The sequence below is a fragment of the Pinus tabuliformis genome, chromosome Q (genome assembly GCF_031772625.1).
Source record: "Pinus tabuliformis cultivar Carrire ecotype Pingquan chromosome Q, CPIR1, whole genome shotgun sequence".
In the NCBI taxonomy this organism is placed as follows: Eukaryota; Viridiplantae; Streptophyta; class Pinopsida; order Pinales; family Pinaceae; genus Pinus; species Pinus tabuliformis.
Genome location: NC_142296.1, coordinates 795,068,268 through 795,082,170, shown reverse-complemented (window position 1 = coordinate 795,082,170; position 13,903 = coordinate 795,068,268).

Sequence of the window (13,903 nt, the reverse complement as noted above, 5' to 3'; positions counted from 1 at the left end):
CTAATCAATCCCACACCTCTATCTGACTGAACTGGAAAATTTTACATTGTTAGGCGTAATAAAATTTCCAATGTAACCAAGTGCAGAGTGGATTTATTGACAAACCATGTTTCCAGCAGCTAAAAAGATGAAGAATATATACAATATGAACATAAAATCCCATGGAAAACTTATACTCATAGGTGTACATTAAAAGCTGCATCCTCTGTAGACATTTTAGATTTTTGACAATGGCTGAGAGGGAAAGACATATACTATTGATTGCAAGTATCAATGAACCTTTCATAGCAGTAAAGGCAGCTGAAATTTTGAAACAGTGGGATCGATTACCCAATGGAATTGCCATATGACAAAGTGGAGTCACCAGTTGAAATAAATGCAACCAATAATAAATGCCTAATCCTTGTTCACCAAAAAGGAATAGATCTAATCTTTATCGTTCCCCTGAGAAAGATACCTTTGTTACTTCTCTCCCTCGCAACAACACCATATGTTGTACCTGTTTCCCATAGGCAGTCCTTGGCTACAAAAACTACGCCAAGAAGCCAACTCAACCAGCCTTTAGGTTCAAGCTGGCCCTTGAACCAAAGGGGGATCCCTCAGTTGTTACGAGGCTTTGTTTAACATTGTTCACCTATCACTGAACAACAACCTTTGAAGCACAATGGCTAGATTTATGGTTTTGGGGGTGGTTGGTGATCAATGCTAATCCCTAATCATGATTAAAGGCCTCTCCCACAGGGTCCTTCTAAAAGTGTCAACTTCCAACCTGATAGAATGACTTAGATTTTTCAAGAATTATGGTAGAATAATGTAAGGGGGTTCCTAATAATTGAGCAAAATTCAAAGGCATCTATAATTGAATGCATTTTATTTCAAGTTCATGCAATAATTGAATAAATTAGTTGTAGTGTATCTGCCATGTAAATCTAAATATGCATGAAGATACTGTAATTGAATAGTACATGTTACCTTAAAAAAAACATACCAAATCTAAATTAAAAATATGAATATAATGAAGCTTTGAGTAACATATAAATGTTTTATTCCACATTAAATTGCTTTCCCGCAAAATTCAAATGACTCTAATTCTGGATAATTGAATAAATCAGTTATCGTGGATCTGCCATTTAAATATTAATATGCATTAAGATAGTGTGATTGAATACATGTTAGGTAAAAAAAAATGCCAAATCTGAATTAAAAAATATGAATATAATGAAGCTTTCAGTAACATATAAATGTTTTATTCTACATTAAATTGCTTTCAAGCAAAATTCAAACGCATCTATCTATAACTACACTTATTTTATTTGGCACTAAATTAGGTTCATGCCAAATGTCAAACACATAGATGTTGATGCTGCCATCGCTGGATATATTTCATTTATTTCATATGTGTACTGTTGTGGGTCATTCGAACGGATTTATGCATTAGGAAATGGATTTGAATTTAGAGTAGAAAGCAGAGCAGATCAAGCAATAATAAAATAGTCAGAGGTGCTACTAATGCCACTGTTGTCAACTGAGGCGTCATCCTTGCACACCCCATAGATATAAGATACTCACAAAAACGTTTGACCCATACAAGACAAAAAACACAAACCCAGAGCCATTCTTGCCACTGTAGGCACCATCGTAGTTGTAAGGTCGTTGGATGTAGCTCCTTCCTTACACACACCTTCGTCATACATGCATGTTTCCTTACACACAACTTCTTCAGACATTGCTTCATTAGGCACAGCTTCCATAGGCATGGGTTCTTTAATAGACATGCTTTCTATAGACCTAGGTTCATCACAATTAATATTTATCCATTTCCCAGGGCTAGGAATCTCGACATGCACAAGGAACAAAAGATAAAATCCAAGAGGAGCCAAGACTGCATTATGCGAAACAGTAATGGAAGTCTCATATATCACGTCAAAAATTTGCAAAACCTCAATGATCTCCAGTTCAAGCAGCCTCTGGCTCATGAAATTACTATGTGTAGTAAAATTAGACGGCGCCAAAATTGTAACAGAAGTTGTTTCTTTTTTTTGACCCGCCAAGATTTGCAAGTAAAATCTCATGGTGAAGGTACAACCATAGACCATGGCAGACGGCTAGGACGTGGTTAAGGGCCGATGTGCATCGTTCTCAGGTGCGAGATAGGGGGGAGAAAACACCTCCAAGCTGAGGTCCATAGGATACAACACACCCCTAAATTTGTCGAGATTATTGCCACCCACAAGAACACGACCATCAAGGAACATATGGAAACTGGGATGGTAGATCCTAGGAGTGGCGGAGGGAGTGAGCACCTAAAACCGAAGTGGCCTAGGACTTGATGAATTGTAAATAAGATGATAAAGAATGGTGTCCTAGGCACTAGAGCCCTTGGAAGCTTCGTTGATAATTAACACATCGCTAGTTGGGAGAAGAAGCATATCCCCCATTACCATTACCATTACCGTGGGGTGCATGGGCATGGTCTCCATCCACCAATGTGGATAAGGATCTATGAATATCAGACATCCACAAGTGTTGGTGGTTGAATTCCATTGGATCACTTCCCTATATGAAAACTAAGCTCCAGTGCCGCAGATCAGCACTTCAGCATCACTAGCTCTTGGATCCAATGGGAGGAGAATGGAGGAGGCAGAGGTTTGGACGTAGTTTTTTGAGTAGGCGGGAATGTCTGGGTAACGCTGCACCATAAGCTTGTTGACAAGGTCGAACATAATTGATTTTCCGTTGGCGAAAATGAATAGATTGCCATCAGGCCCAAGGTGGACTAACGGATAAATAATATTGTTCCCGTTCAAATCCATCAATTCCTGGAGGAAAGGGCACTCGTATATAGATTCGATTTGCTTCTTTAGATCGAACTCGGAGTTGAACTATCGCCGCATGCCCACAACCATGATTTTCTCATAAGGCAAAATGTGATTTGTGTCATACCATCTCCTGTTTGGGATTTCAGTCCAATAATAGAAATTGGAGGGACTGAATACTCTGACTATCCCATCTCCTTTGTTGAAACTAGAGGTTTGGATTGTTGGGTTGTGTTATATTCTTTCCACGACTAGATCACGTAGTTAACCAGGGGGTTAGAGGGGGGGGGAGAGCCCCCCCTCCATTGAACCAATTGTGTAGCAGGGGGTTCACAAGGGGTTTGAGGGGGTGGACCTACCTATCGTTTTGTGCATGATTTTCGCACATGGTTTTGGACGCAATGGTTTTCAGTCCATGGTATTGGATGCTTCGACATGTATAAATATGTATTATAACATTGAAAGGAACATAATGAAAAATCAAGCTGGTAGTCCCGATTTTGGGATCCAGGGGAAAATCTCAGTGTATATGTGTTTTATGTGTTATGCTCTCGCATTTTTTTATTTTCTGTGTTTTAGAATTCGTATGCAGGTAATTTATGGATGGGGTTAAAACCTACATTTGGTATCATAGTTGTTTTGGCCTCAAGGGGATGCCTTTGTTGCTGAGGGGTTTTGCTCGGGCATGTGGTAGAACCTGTTCAGTGGGAGATTTGCGAGATCAATTCTGGTGGTGAAAGAAGATGGCGAGCAGTGGAAAGATATAGATCGAGAAATTTAATGGTTAGAGTTTTGAGTTGTGGAAACTCAAGATGGAGGATCTGTTGGTGGATAAAGATCAATCGATCATGGTAGATTCGGGTACTAAATCAATGGGAGTGTCTGATGAATAATGGAAGAAGTTGGATTAGAAGGCAAAGAACACAATATGATTGTGTGTCTCAGATTCAGTATTGTTGAATGTATCAGGGGAAGCTATGATGAAGGCTTTGTGGGACAAGTTAGGGACTTTGTACCAATCTAAGTCTTTGGTGAATAAACTGTTCCTATGGAAAAAGGTGTATAACATGAGGATGAAAGATGGAGACTCGGTGACAGAGCATCTGAATGCATTTAATACTATGGTAAGTTAGTTATTATCTGTTGATATTAAAATTTCAAATGAATATAAGTGCATCAGTTTGTTGTGTTCTCTACCAGATTCATGGGATAGTTTGGTTATTGCAATATGTAGCAATACAACTGCCTTGCAGTTTGATGAAATAGTCTCATCCTTGCTGATGGAGGAGATGAGACGGAAAAATATGGAGATCCAAAATGGTGATGCCTTGTCAGTACGAGGACGGTCCCAGAATAGAAACAAACATAATTCATCAAGTGGGAGATCTAAATCTAGAGGGAGATCTAAATCTCCAGGGAAACCTGTAAAGGTGGTGTGCTAGAAATGAAAAAAGGAAGGGCACTACAAAAGGGACTATAAATCTAAAGCTCCTGATAAAGGAAAGGGATTTGATGAAGCTCCTTTTGCAGAGGAGAAAACCACCTTAGATGAAGGTGGGGATGTGTACTTGGCTTCTTCAAGTACACATGTAGATCATGAGGCATGTTTGATTGACTCAGGTGCATCCTTTCACTTCACTCCCCATAGATAGTGGTTCTGCGAGTATGAGAAATATGATGGTGGTGATGTCTTCGTAGGGGATGATAGGAAGGCTAGAATCATTGGTCACGGAAAAGTAAAGTTGAATTTGCGAGGTGGAAGGGTTAGAACACTTCTGGGCATTCTACATATTCCTGCATTGGCCAAAAATCTTATTTCTATAAGCACGCTGGATGATGCAGGTGTAAAAATAGTGTTCGAGAAGGATACCTACAAGATGGTTCGGGGAGCACTCGTATTGATGTGGGGAGTTCGGATTGGAACTCTGTACAAGATGTAAGGTAGCACTATTGTTGATGGGTGCAACAACTTTGTGGTTCCTAAAAGTGGAGCAGAAAATCTAGTGGTCTCTAGAGAGAAGACCATGTTGTGGCATCAAAGGCTTGAACATATTGGAGAGAAGGGCCTTCGAGTACTTCATGGTAAAGGTATGGTAGAAGGTATGAGTAATAGCTCTCCGGATTTTGATTTCTGTGAAAATTGTGTATATGGGAAGTAGAATCGGGTGAGTTTCCCCTATGGTGGTAAAAGGGCGAAACATATATTATAACTTGTGCACAGTGATGTGTTTGGACCTGTGAAAGTTCAATCATTGTGTAAGTCTGTGTACTATGTATCATTTATAGATGACTTCTCAAGGAATACATGGATATATTTCCTTAAGAATAAATCTGAAGTCTTTGATAGGTTTAAATAATTTAAGGCTCTAGTGGAAAACTAGACAGAGAAGAAGATAAAGGTGTTGAGGACAGATAATGGTGGAGAGTTTCGCAGCAAGGAATTTGAAGAATTCTATAAGAAGTGTGGCATAGCACGACATAATACTACTCCATACACACCTGAGAAAAATGGAGTCGCAGAAAGAATGAACAAGACATTCATGGAAAGGGAAAGAAGCATTCTCAGTGGTGTCGGGTTAGGACAGGAATTCTAGGCAGGGTGGTGGAGACAACATGTTACCTGGTCAACAGATCACCTTCATCAACATTGGAGGATAAGACTCCACAAGAGGTATGAATCGGTAAGAAACCATCTCTTTCACATCTAAAAGTATTTGGATGTGATGCATATGTACATGTTTCAAAGGAGAAAAGAACCAAGTTGGATAGGAAATCTGAAAAGTGAATCTTTATTGGGTATAAGGATGGTTTAAAGGTTATAAGCTTTGGAACCTAGTAACAAGGAAGGTTGTGTACAGCCGAGATGTGGTGTTTAGAGAGGTGAAATATGTTATTAAACATGAAGTCCAACCAAAGGAACCCAAGAAGATAGATTTTGAGCTTAAGAAGGAAGAATCAGACTCTACAGCAGAGGAGGAATCAGAAGATGAAGAGCCACAAACTCCGAGTGTGAGAAGACCAGTTCGAGAAAGAAGGCAGTCGGAAAGGTATAGTATTTTCTTTATCTATTACTAACAATGATCCCAGAACTGTGAAGAAAGCAGTAGATTCAGAGGATGGAAAACTCTAGAAAGAGGCCATGGTTGATGAAATGGCATCTTTTCACAAAAATGAGGCTTGGTATTTGGTGGAGTTGCCGGCTAGAAGGAAACCCATTGGTAGCAAATGGGTGTTCAAGAAGAAGACAAATGCACAAGGAAAGATGGACAAATACAAAGCTCAGTTGGTAGCAAAAAGTTATTCCTAGGTGCGAGGAATTGATTGTGGTGATATTTTTTCTCTTGTTGCCAAGGTAGCTTCTATTAGATTAATTTTATCTGTTGTTGCTTCTTTTGATTTTGAGGTAGAACAGATGGATGTGAAGACAACATTTCTTCACGGGGATCTAGAATAGGAGATCTACATGAAGCAACCTGAAGGTTTTGCGGTGAAGGGTAAGAAAGAAATAGTATGCAAGTTAAAGAAGTCTCTGTATGGGTTAAAACAGTCACCAAGGATGTGGTATCAAAAATTTGATACATTTATACGGGGGCTTGGCCTCACCAGAAGCAAAGAATACCACTGTGTGTATTTTAAATTAATTGGTGACTATGTTATTTATCTGGCCTTGTATGTGGATGATATGTTTCAAGTTGGAAATGACAAAGAAATTATCCAGGATTTGAAGACCCAATTGTCCTCCAAATTTGACATGAAACATCTTGGTGTTGCAAACTATATTTTGGGCATGGAAATTAAAAGAGATCGTGTAAAGAGGAAGCTCTCGTTAAACTAGAGGAAGTATGTCGAGACAATACTACAAAGGTTTAATATGCAGGATAGTAAACCAGTGAGGGTTCCTATTCTTATAGGTGTGAAGTTGTCTGTTGAATAGTATCCCAAGACAAAAGAAGAGGAAGAGGACATGTCCAGTGTTACATATGCAAGTGTAGTCAGTAGCTTGATGTATGCAATGGTTTTTACTAGACTAGACATTGCACACGTAGTGGGAGTATTGAGCAAGTTTATGTCAAAACCAGGGAAGGAGCATTGGATAGCAGTGAAGCGAGTTTTCAGGTATTTGCATGACACTAGTGATTATGGTTGTGCTACCAAGGAAGACTAGGATTAGATAGAGTGTTGGATATTCGTGGCTTTGTTAATGTAGATTGGGCTGGAGATCTGGATCAGAGAAGATCTACAAGTGGGTATGTGTTTAACCTATTTGGAGGTGTAGTCAGTTTGATGAGTAAGAAAAAATATGTAGTGGTACCATCAACTACATAGGCAGAATACATGGCGGCCACTCATGCAAGAAAGGAAGCAGTTTGGTTGCAGATATTGTGTTCAAGTATGGGGTTAGTAGAGGGGTCTATAAGGATAGACTGTGACAGCTGAAGTGCAATTTTCTTGGCAAATAACCCTGCATATCATTCAAAGACAAAGCACATTGATGTTCAGTATCACTTTGTGAGGGATATGATAGAAGACAAAAAGGTGTTGCTGGTAAAGGTGGACACTTTAAAGCATACTATAGATGCATTGACAAAATCTGTGAGCTATGAGAAGTTCTCTTGGTGTAGAGAAACAATGGGTGTTGTAGGGCTGGATAAATGACTAAGCTCTCTTGTGGCCCCATGTGGAAAGAAAACAACAAGTGGGAGAATGTTGGGTTGTGTCATATTCATTCCACAACTAGCCCAAGTAGTTAACAAGGGGGTTAGAGGGGGGAGGATCCCCCCCCTTCGTTGCACCAATTGCGTAGTGGGGGGGTCATAGGGGGTTTGAGGGGTTCAGGTAACCCCCCTCTATGGGGTCCAGGGCAGCACCATGGAAAATTTTGTTTTTGGACCCTATATTAGGTTGGGCAGACCTACCTATGGTTTTGTGCATGATTTTTACACATGGTTTTGGATGCAATGGTTTTCAGTCCATGGTATTGGATGCTTAGGCATGTATAAATATGTATTGTAACATTGGAAAGGAACATAATGAAAAATCAAGCTAGTAGTCTCGATTTTGGGATCCAGGGGAAAATATCTGTATATGTGTTTTATGTGTTATGCTCTCCGTTGTTTATTTTCTGTGTTTTAGAATTCATATGCAGGTAATTTCTGTATGGGGTTAAAACCTACATTTCTGAGGCAACCGCCAGGGGCCATCACACCGGAAGAACACCATGTTTCCCTTTGAAGTTTAAAGGAGTTGACCTAGTTCCTATGGAAATCATATTCCATATATTCAATAGTACGATCCCAGTAATCTTTCTTCAGAAATTGATCAATCCAACATTTCCCAAAGGGAAAAGAGAAGTTGGATGAGCTGAAATCAATGGAATCGAAGAATATGATATTATTGTTCGGTATTAAAGCCATATGCATGGTTGATACACTCGATTTACCATCTTCACCTTTAGATTACACCCTTGCAGACACTAAAATGAAAAAAACCAAGAACAATGGCCACATCATTACAATCTTTCTTGATAAACTTTCTATCATTGTAAAATATTAATCTGTTGTCACGATGTTTCGTTGGTTCTTTCTCAACACAACAAGGTCATAGTGTTTCGCTAATTCTTTCACAATGCAACAAAGTAACAATTAAATTCAGTCGATGAGACATCAACTTGATAACTTTGCCAAACTAACTAATGTTGATTTCAACAAGTTTCAATTTGCTGTTGCGCTACTGCAAAAAAAAACATTACCGTTGATTTGAACAAGTTTCAATTTGTCATTGCACTGCTGCAAAAAAACATTGCTCACTTTTAATAGTTTATATAATGATATTACTAAATAAATGATACATAGATATTTTTTTTTTTGTTATTTGTAAATTCTAATATCACATGTGTATATTCATAAAAACTTTTATAACTATATAAAAATCTATCACTTTTCTCCTATTTAAAATAGAGTTTAAAACAATTTATTTATTTTTTATTTTAAAATAATTAATAATTAAAAATATTATATTCATATATAAAATTATTAATTAAAATAGATATCAATTTTTTAAGAAAAAAATCAATATCAATTTGTATTTTAATTATGAATTATGAATTACATATTATTATAATTATTTTATTAATCAATTAATAACTTTTCTCTTAATTTTAACATTTATTATTTATTTTATTTATTACTATAATTGCATCATTACAATCTTTAGTGCCCACATCATTACAATCTTTCTTGATAAACATTCTATCATTGTAAACTATTAATCGACAGTCACAGTGTTTCGCTAGTTCTTTCTCAATGCAACAAGGTCACATTGTTTCACTAGTTCTTTCGCAATGTAACAAGGTAACAATTGAATTTAGTCATCATGAGACATCACCTTTATAAATTTGCCAAACTACTGTTGATTTGACCATTTGACCAAGTTTCATTTGCTGTTACGTGACAAAAAGTCATAGTTCACTTTTAAAAGTTTATATACTCGTATACAATCTATTATTAAAAGATAATTATTTAAATAATATAATAGTTTAAAAATGTATGATTTAAAATGATATTAATAAATAAATGATACATAGATTTTTTTTCATTGTTATTTATAAATCTAACATAACACATTTATATTCATAAAAACTTTTATAACTATATAAAAATCTATCATTTTTCTCCCATTTAAAATAGATTTTAAAACAATTTATTTATTTTTTATTTTAAAATGATTATTAATTAAAAATATTATATTCATATATAAAATTATTAATTAAAATAAATATCAACTTTTTTATAAAAAAAACAATATCAATTTGTATTTCAATTATTAATTATTAATTACATATTATTATAATTATTTTATTAATCAATTAATAAATTTTTTCTTAATTTTAACATTTATTATTTATTTTATTTATTACTATAATTGCATGCTTACTCTACTATATTATAAAGTATTTTTTAATTTGTTTGATAAAAACATAATAACTATTACTTGTGTAACATTGCATTAAGTAAATTTATGTACACATTTTTTTCACTTATATATAACTCTTTTGAATTAAATTTTGATAAAATTTCAAATTATAAATGAGATAATATTTATGGTGTACTTAGAATTAAAGATAAATATTATTATTAAGTTATCAAATTAGAGATAACTTAAATGATGACCACCAAGTATATTCACTTTATAGGAATTTTTGACTAGGTTGTAATTGAGTTTTGCGATAGTATTTATTGTGTCCATAGAATTAAAGTTATAAATTAAATGATGACCACATATATATACCATTTAAATGGCTAACAACTCATATTTCTTTGCCTTAAAGAAATAATGTTTGGTTTACAAGAGTTATTCAACATTCAAACATACACGGCAAGAAATGCATAAAAATTGACAAATTTAATAACACATTACCACAAGATGTTTTTACGTGGTAAAAACTTGATAGTGTGTCAAGAAAACCTCCAAAGGATTGGAAACTTCTATTAATCAAGAATGAATCTCCATCATCCAAGCCTCTTGGGCCATCCCAATTAATATGGGCTTTTCCTCTATTACATAACTCCTCGTTAGGAATCCCGTTACAAAACTAACTGAAAGTAATTAACAAATTTTACCCATAAGTATATTTTGTTGTCATATTACAACAAACTCCACCTTGAAAACAATTTTTCTAATCCCTTGCCCATGCCCATTCATCACATCTCCTACAAACCAAGAGAAGCCTAACACCATCATAGCTTCTCTCCTGTAACTGGCTTCGTGAATATGTCTGCACAATTATCCCATGTATGGACCTTTTTGAGAGCTACTTTTCCGCCATCGATCACATGTCTCAGAAAATGATACCTTACATCAATGTGCTTGGTCTTGCTGTGATAAGATGGATTTGTAGCCAAATGAATAGCACTCTGACTTTCATAGAATACATTCACTTTCTCATGCATCCTTCCAATCTCATCAAGAAAACCTTTCAACCAGATTGCTTCTTTACTGACATATAAAGAAACTATACACTCTGATTCTGTGGTGGACAAAGCAACTATTTCTTGAAGCTTTGACATCCAACTAATTACTCCATTTGCAAGTACTCTTTCCACATACTTTTGTTGTGATAACCAAAGCTTTCCATTTTTTCATATCTATGTATCTCCATTCCCAAGATATGTTTTCCGCTCCAAGATTGTTTATATCAAACGTCATAGAGAGCAGAGCCTTTAACATGTTTATCTCTTCCATGATTTTTCTTGCAATAAGCATATCATCAACATACACAACCAAGATAATGAATATGCTACTTAAACTCTTGAAGTATACACAAAGATCATACTCACTTCTAATAAAGTTTTTCCTCACCATGAAAGAGTCAAACTTCTTGTACCATTGCATGGGAGACTGCCTCAGGCCATACAATGATTTCCCAAGCTTGTAAACTAATCTTTTGCTCTGACCTTGTAAAAACCTTCTCACTATTCCATATATATCTCTTCATCCAAATCACCTTGTAGAAAAGTTTTTTTAACATCTAATTGTTCTAACTCAAGGTCAAGTAATGTAGTTAGTGCCAACACAATACGAATAGAAACAAGTTTTACAAATGGTGAAGAAATCTCATGAAAGTCAATACCTTCAACTTGAGAATACACTTTTGTGACTAGCCTCGCCTTATACCTTTCAATACTTCCATCAACTTTCCATTTCAATTTGAAGACCTATTTGCATCCGACAAAACTTATCCCTTCAGGAAGTTCTACAAGATCCCAGGTATTGTTCTTGGCTAAGGAATCCATTTCTTCTTCCATATCCTTTTTCTAGTTTCCACTATTCGTATCGTCCAATGCTTCCTGATAACAAGAAGTTTCCCCATATTCAGTAATCATTGCAAAATATGAAGTAAAATCTTCATACCTTTCTAGTGTTTTTTTTCCCTTGTAAACATTCTTAGAGTAACTAGTTGCTGAACTGGTTCTAAAACTTCGATAGTTTCCTTGTCATCCTCTTCACCTTTTCCTCTAGAAGTCTCAACTTCCTTTCAAATTTATGAAAAAGGTCTATCCTCCAACTGAATTTGTTGATTTGGCAATACTTGTTCCCGTTCAATTTTTTTAACATCTGATTTTAAAAGAGAAGATTCATCAAATGTTACATCTCTACTAATGATTATCTTCCATGAAGTAGGATCCCACAACCTGTATCCTTTCACCACATAGTAATACCCAATAAAGAAATAACATTTTGATTTTTGATCTAATTTTGAATGTTGATTTTTAGGAATAAGAGCATAGGCATCACAACCAAAAATACTTAAATGTGAATAATCACAAGACTGACCCAACCAAACTTCTTCATGAATTTTACAATTAATTGAAATTGAAGGTGATCTATTAACTAAATAAAAAATAGTCGATACTGCTTCTACCCACAAATATTTTTGCAGGTTAGCATTACTGATCATGCTTCTATCTCTATCCATAAGAGTCTGATGCATACGTTCATCAACGCCATTTTGCTGAGGAGTATAAACAACAATTTTATGTCTAACAATTCCTTCATCCTTATAGTATTGTTCAAATTCTAGAGAAGTAAATTCACCACCATTGTGTTGTAGCAGCTTCAACCACCCTCCAAAATTTTTCCTTAGCTTTGTTTTGGAGCCTCCCTACGAACCTTCCTCAGAAGCATGTCTTCCCTTGTCAAGTACATAAGCTTTAGTGATTTTCTAGCAGATTGTCAGTCTGTGCATGATAGCTTGTTTCATTCCCCTCACAAGCTGTTTCTTTTGACTTGGTCTAGCTACAAGCTGAGCAAATCCCTCAAGAAATTGTGGAATTCTAGAGGGGAACCAACCTTCCCTCCAGAAATTGTGTAATCCTATCTAGCATCCTGCTGGGCTAAAAAATTGCGCAATCCTACCTATCAACCTTCACTAGAATAACTGCACAATCTAGCTAAGGAATTGTGCAATTATGGGCAGTAGACAGTTGCTCAACCCAGAAATTGTTCAATCCCTCTGGGATAGCTAGCCCAGCAGCTAACAGAAATTGCACAAATCTAGCCAGGCAGCCTAATGGGCTCAAAAATTGCGCAATATTGTAAGACATGCTTCCTTGAGAAAATTGTGCAGTCTGACCCAAGGCAGCTGCTTAGCCAGAAATTGTGCAATCCTGGGAGACAATCACCTATTCCTCCAAGAAATTGTGCAATCCCTTTGGGACATCCATCTCTGCTCAGCCCAGAAACTGCTCATATTTTCATCCCTGGCTCACAGACCGATGCATGTGCCTTCAGGTTGACCGGTTCCCTCTAGGACTAAGAAAAATTAATTTGCATGCATGGACTACTTCTCCCAAGGCAACATGCAAAGGCATCCCTTGATTCAGGGATCTATTTTTAGTATATGGAGGTTACATGCAAGGATCATTTCAAAAATCTCCCGCTAAGTGTTGATTTTCCTATATTTTTGGCATGCACGTCACAACCTCGATTTTATCAAAACTCATCAACCAAATGTTGTAGAGTTCATTCCTCACATAGAAATTACAGCTCTGACATCCCACATTAAATCTAGGAGTTGTCAGCACATTCAGCTCAACTGTTTGAGGGTAAGCCCGCTTTTCATGTCTTGCGATGCGTTTTCTGTTGCTTTTTGTGTTTCTCCTTGTGTGAGTGTTGTCTTCTTGATTTTAGTGAGCGCTTGCTGTCATTTTGATGTATGTTACCTTGTAGAAGTGTCATTTCAGTTTTCATTCGCATCTCATTGCTGTCTCATGCATGACATTGTTTTGCACGAACGGTCATCGTTGTGGTGACTCGCTTCAAACACATGCATGCTTTCCCATTTTCTAAATCCCGCACTTGTTGTTTGCATGTATGATCATTCACTCTTGTTTGCACTCATCTCACCATGCATTCAGGCTTCTCATGTTTTTAGTCGCTCATCAGCTAGACTGGGCTGCCTTGGCCTGGACTATGCCTTGCTTGGCTAGCACTGCACATTTCTAGAAGTGAAGCCTCTGCCTTCCCTCCAGAAATTTCACAAGTCTAGTCTAGCATTGCCTCCAGGCTTGCATTGCACAATTCTTGGA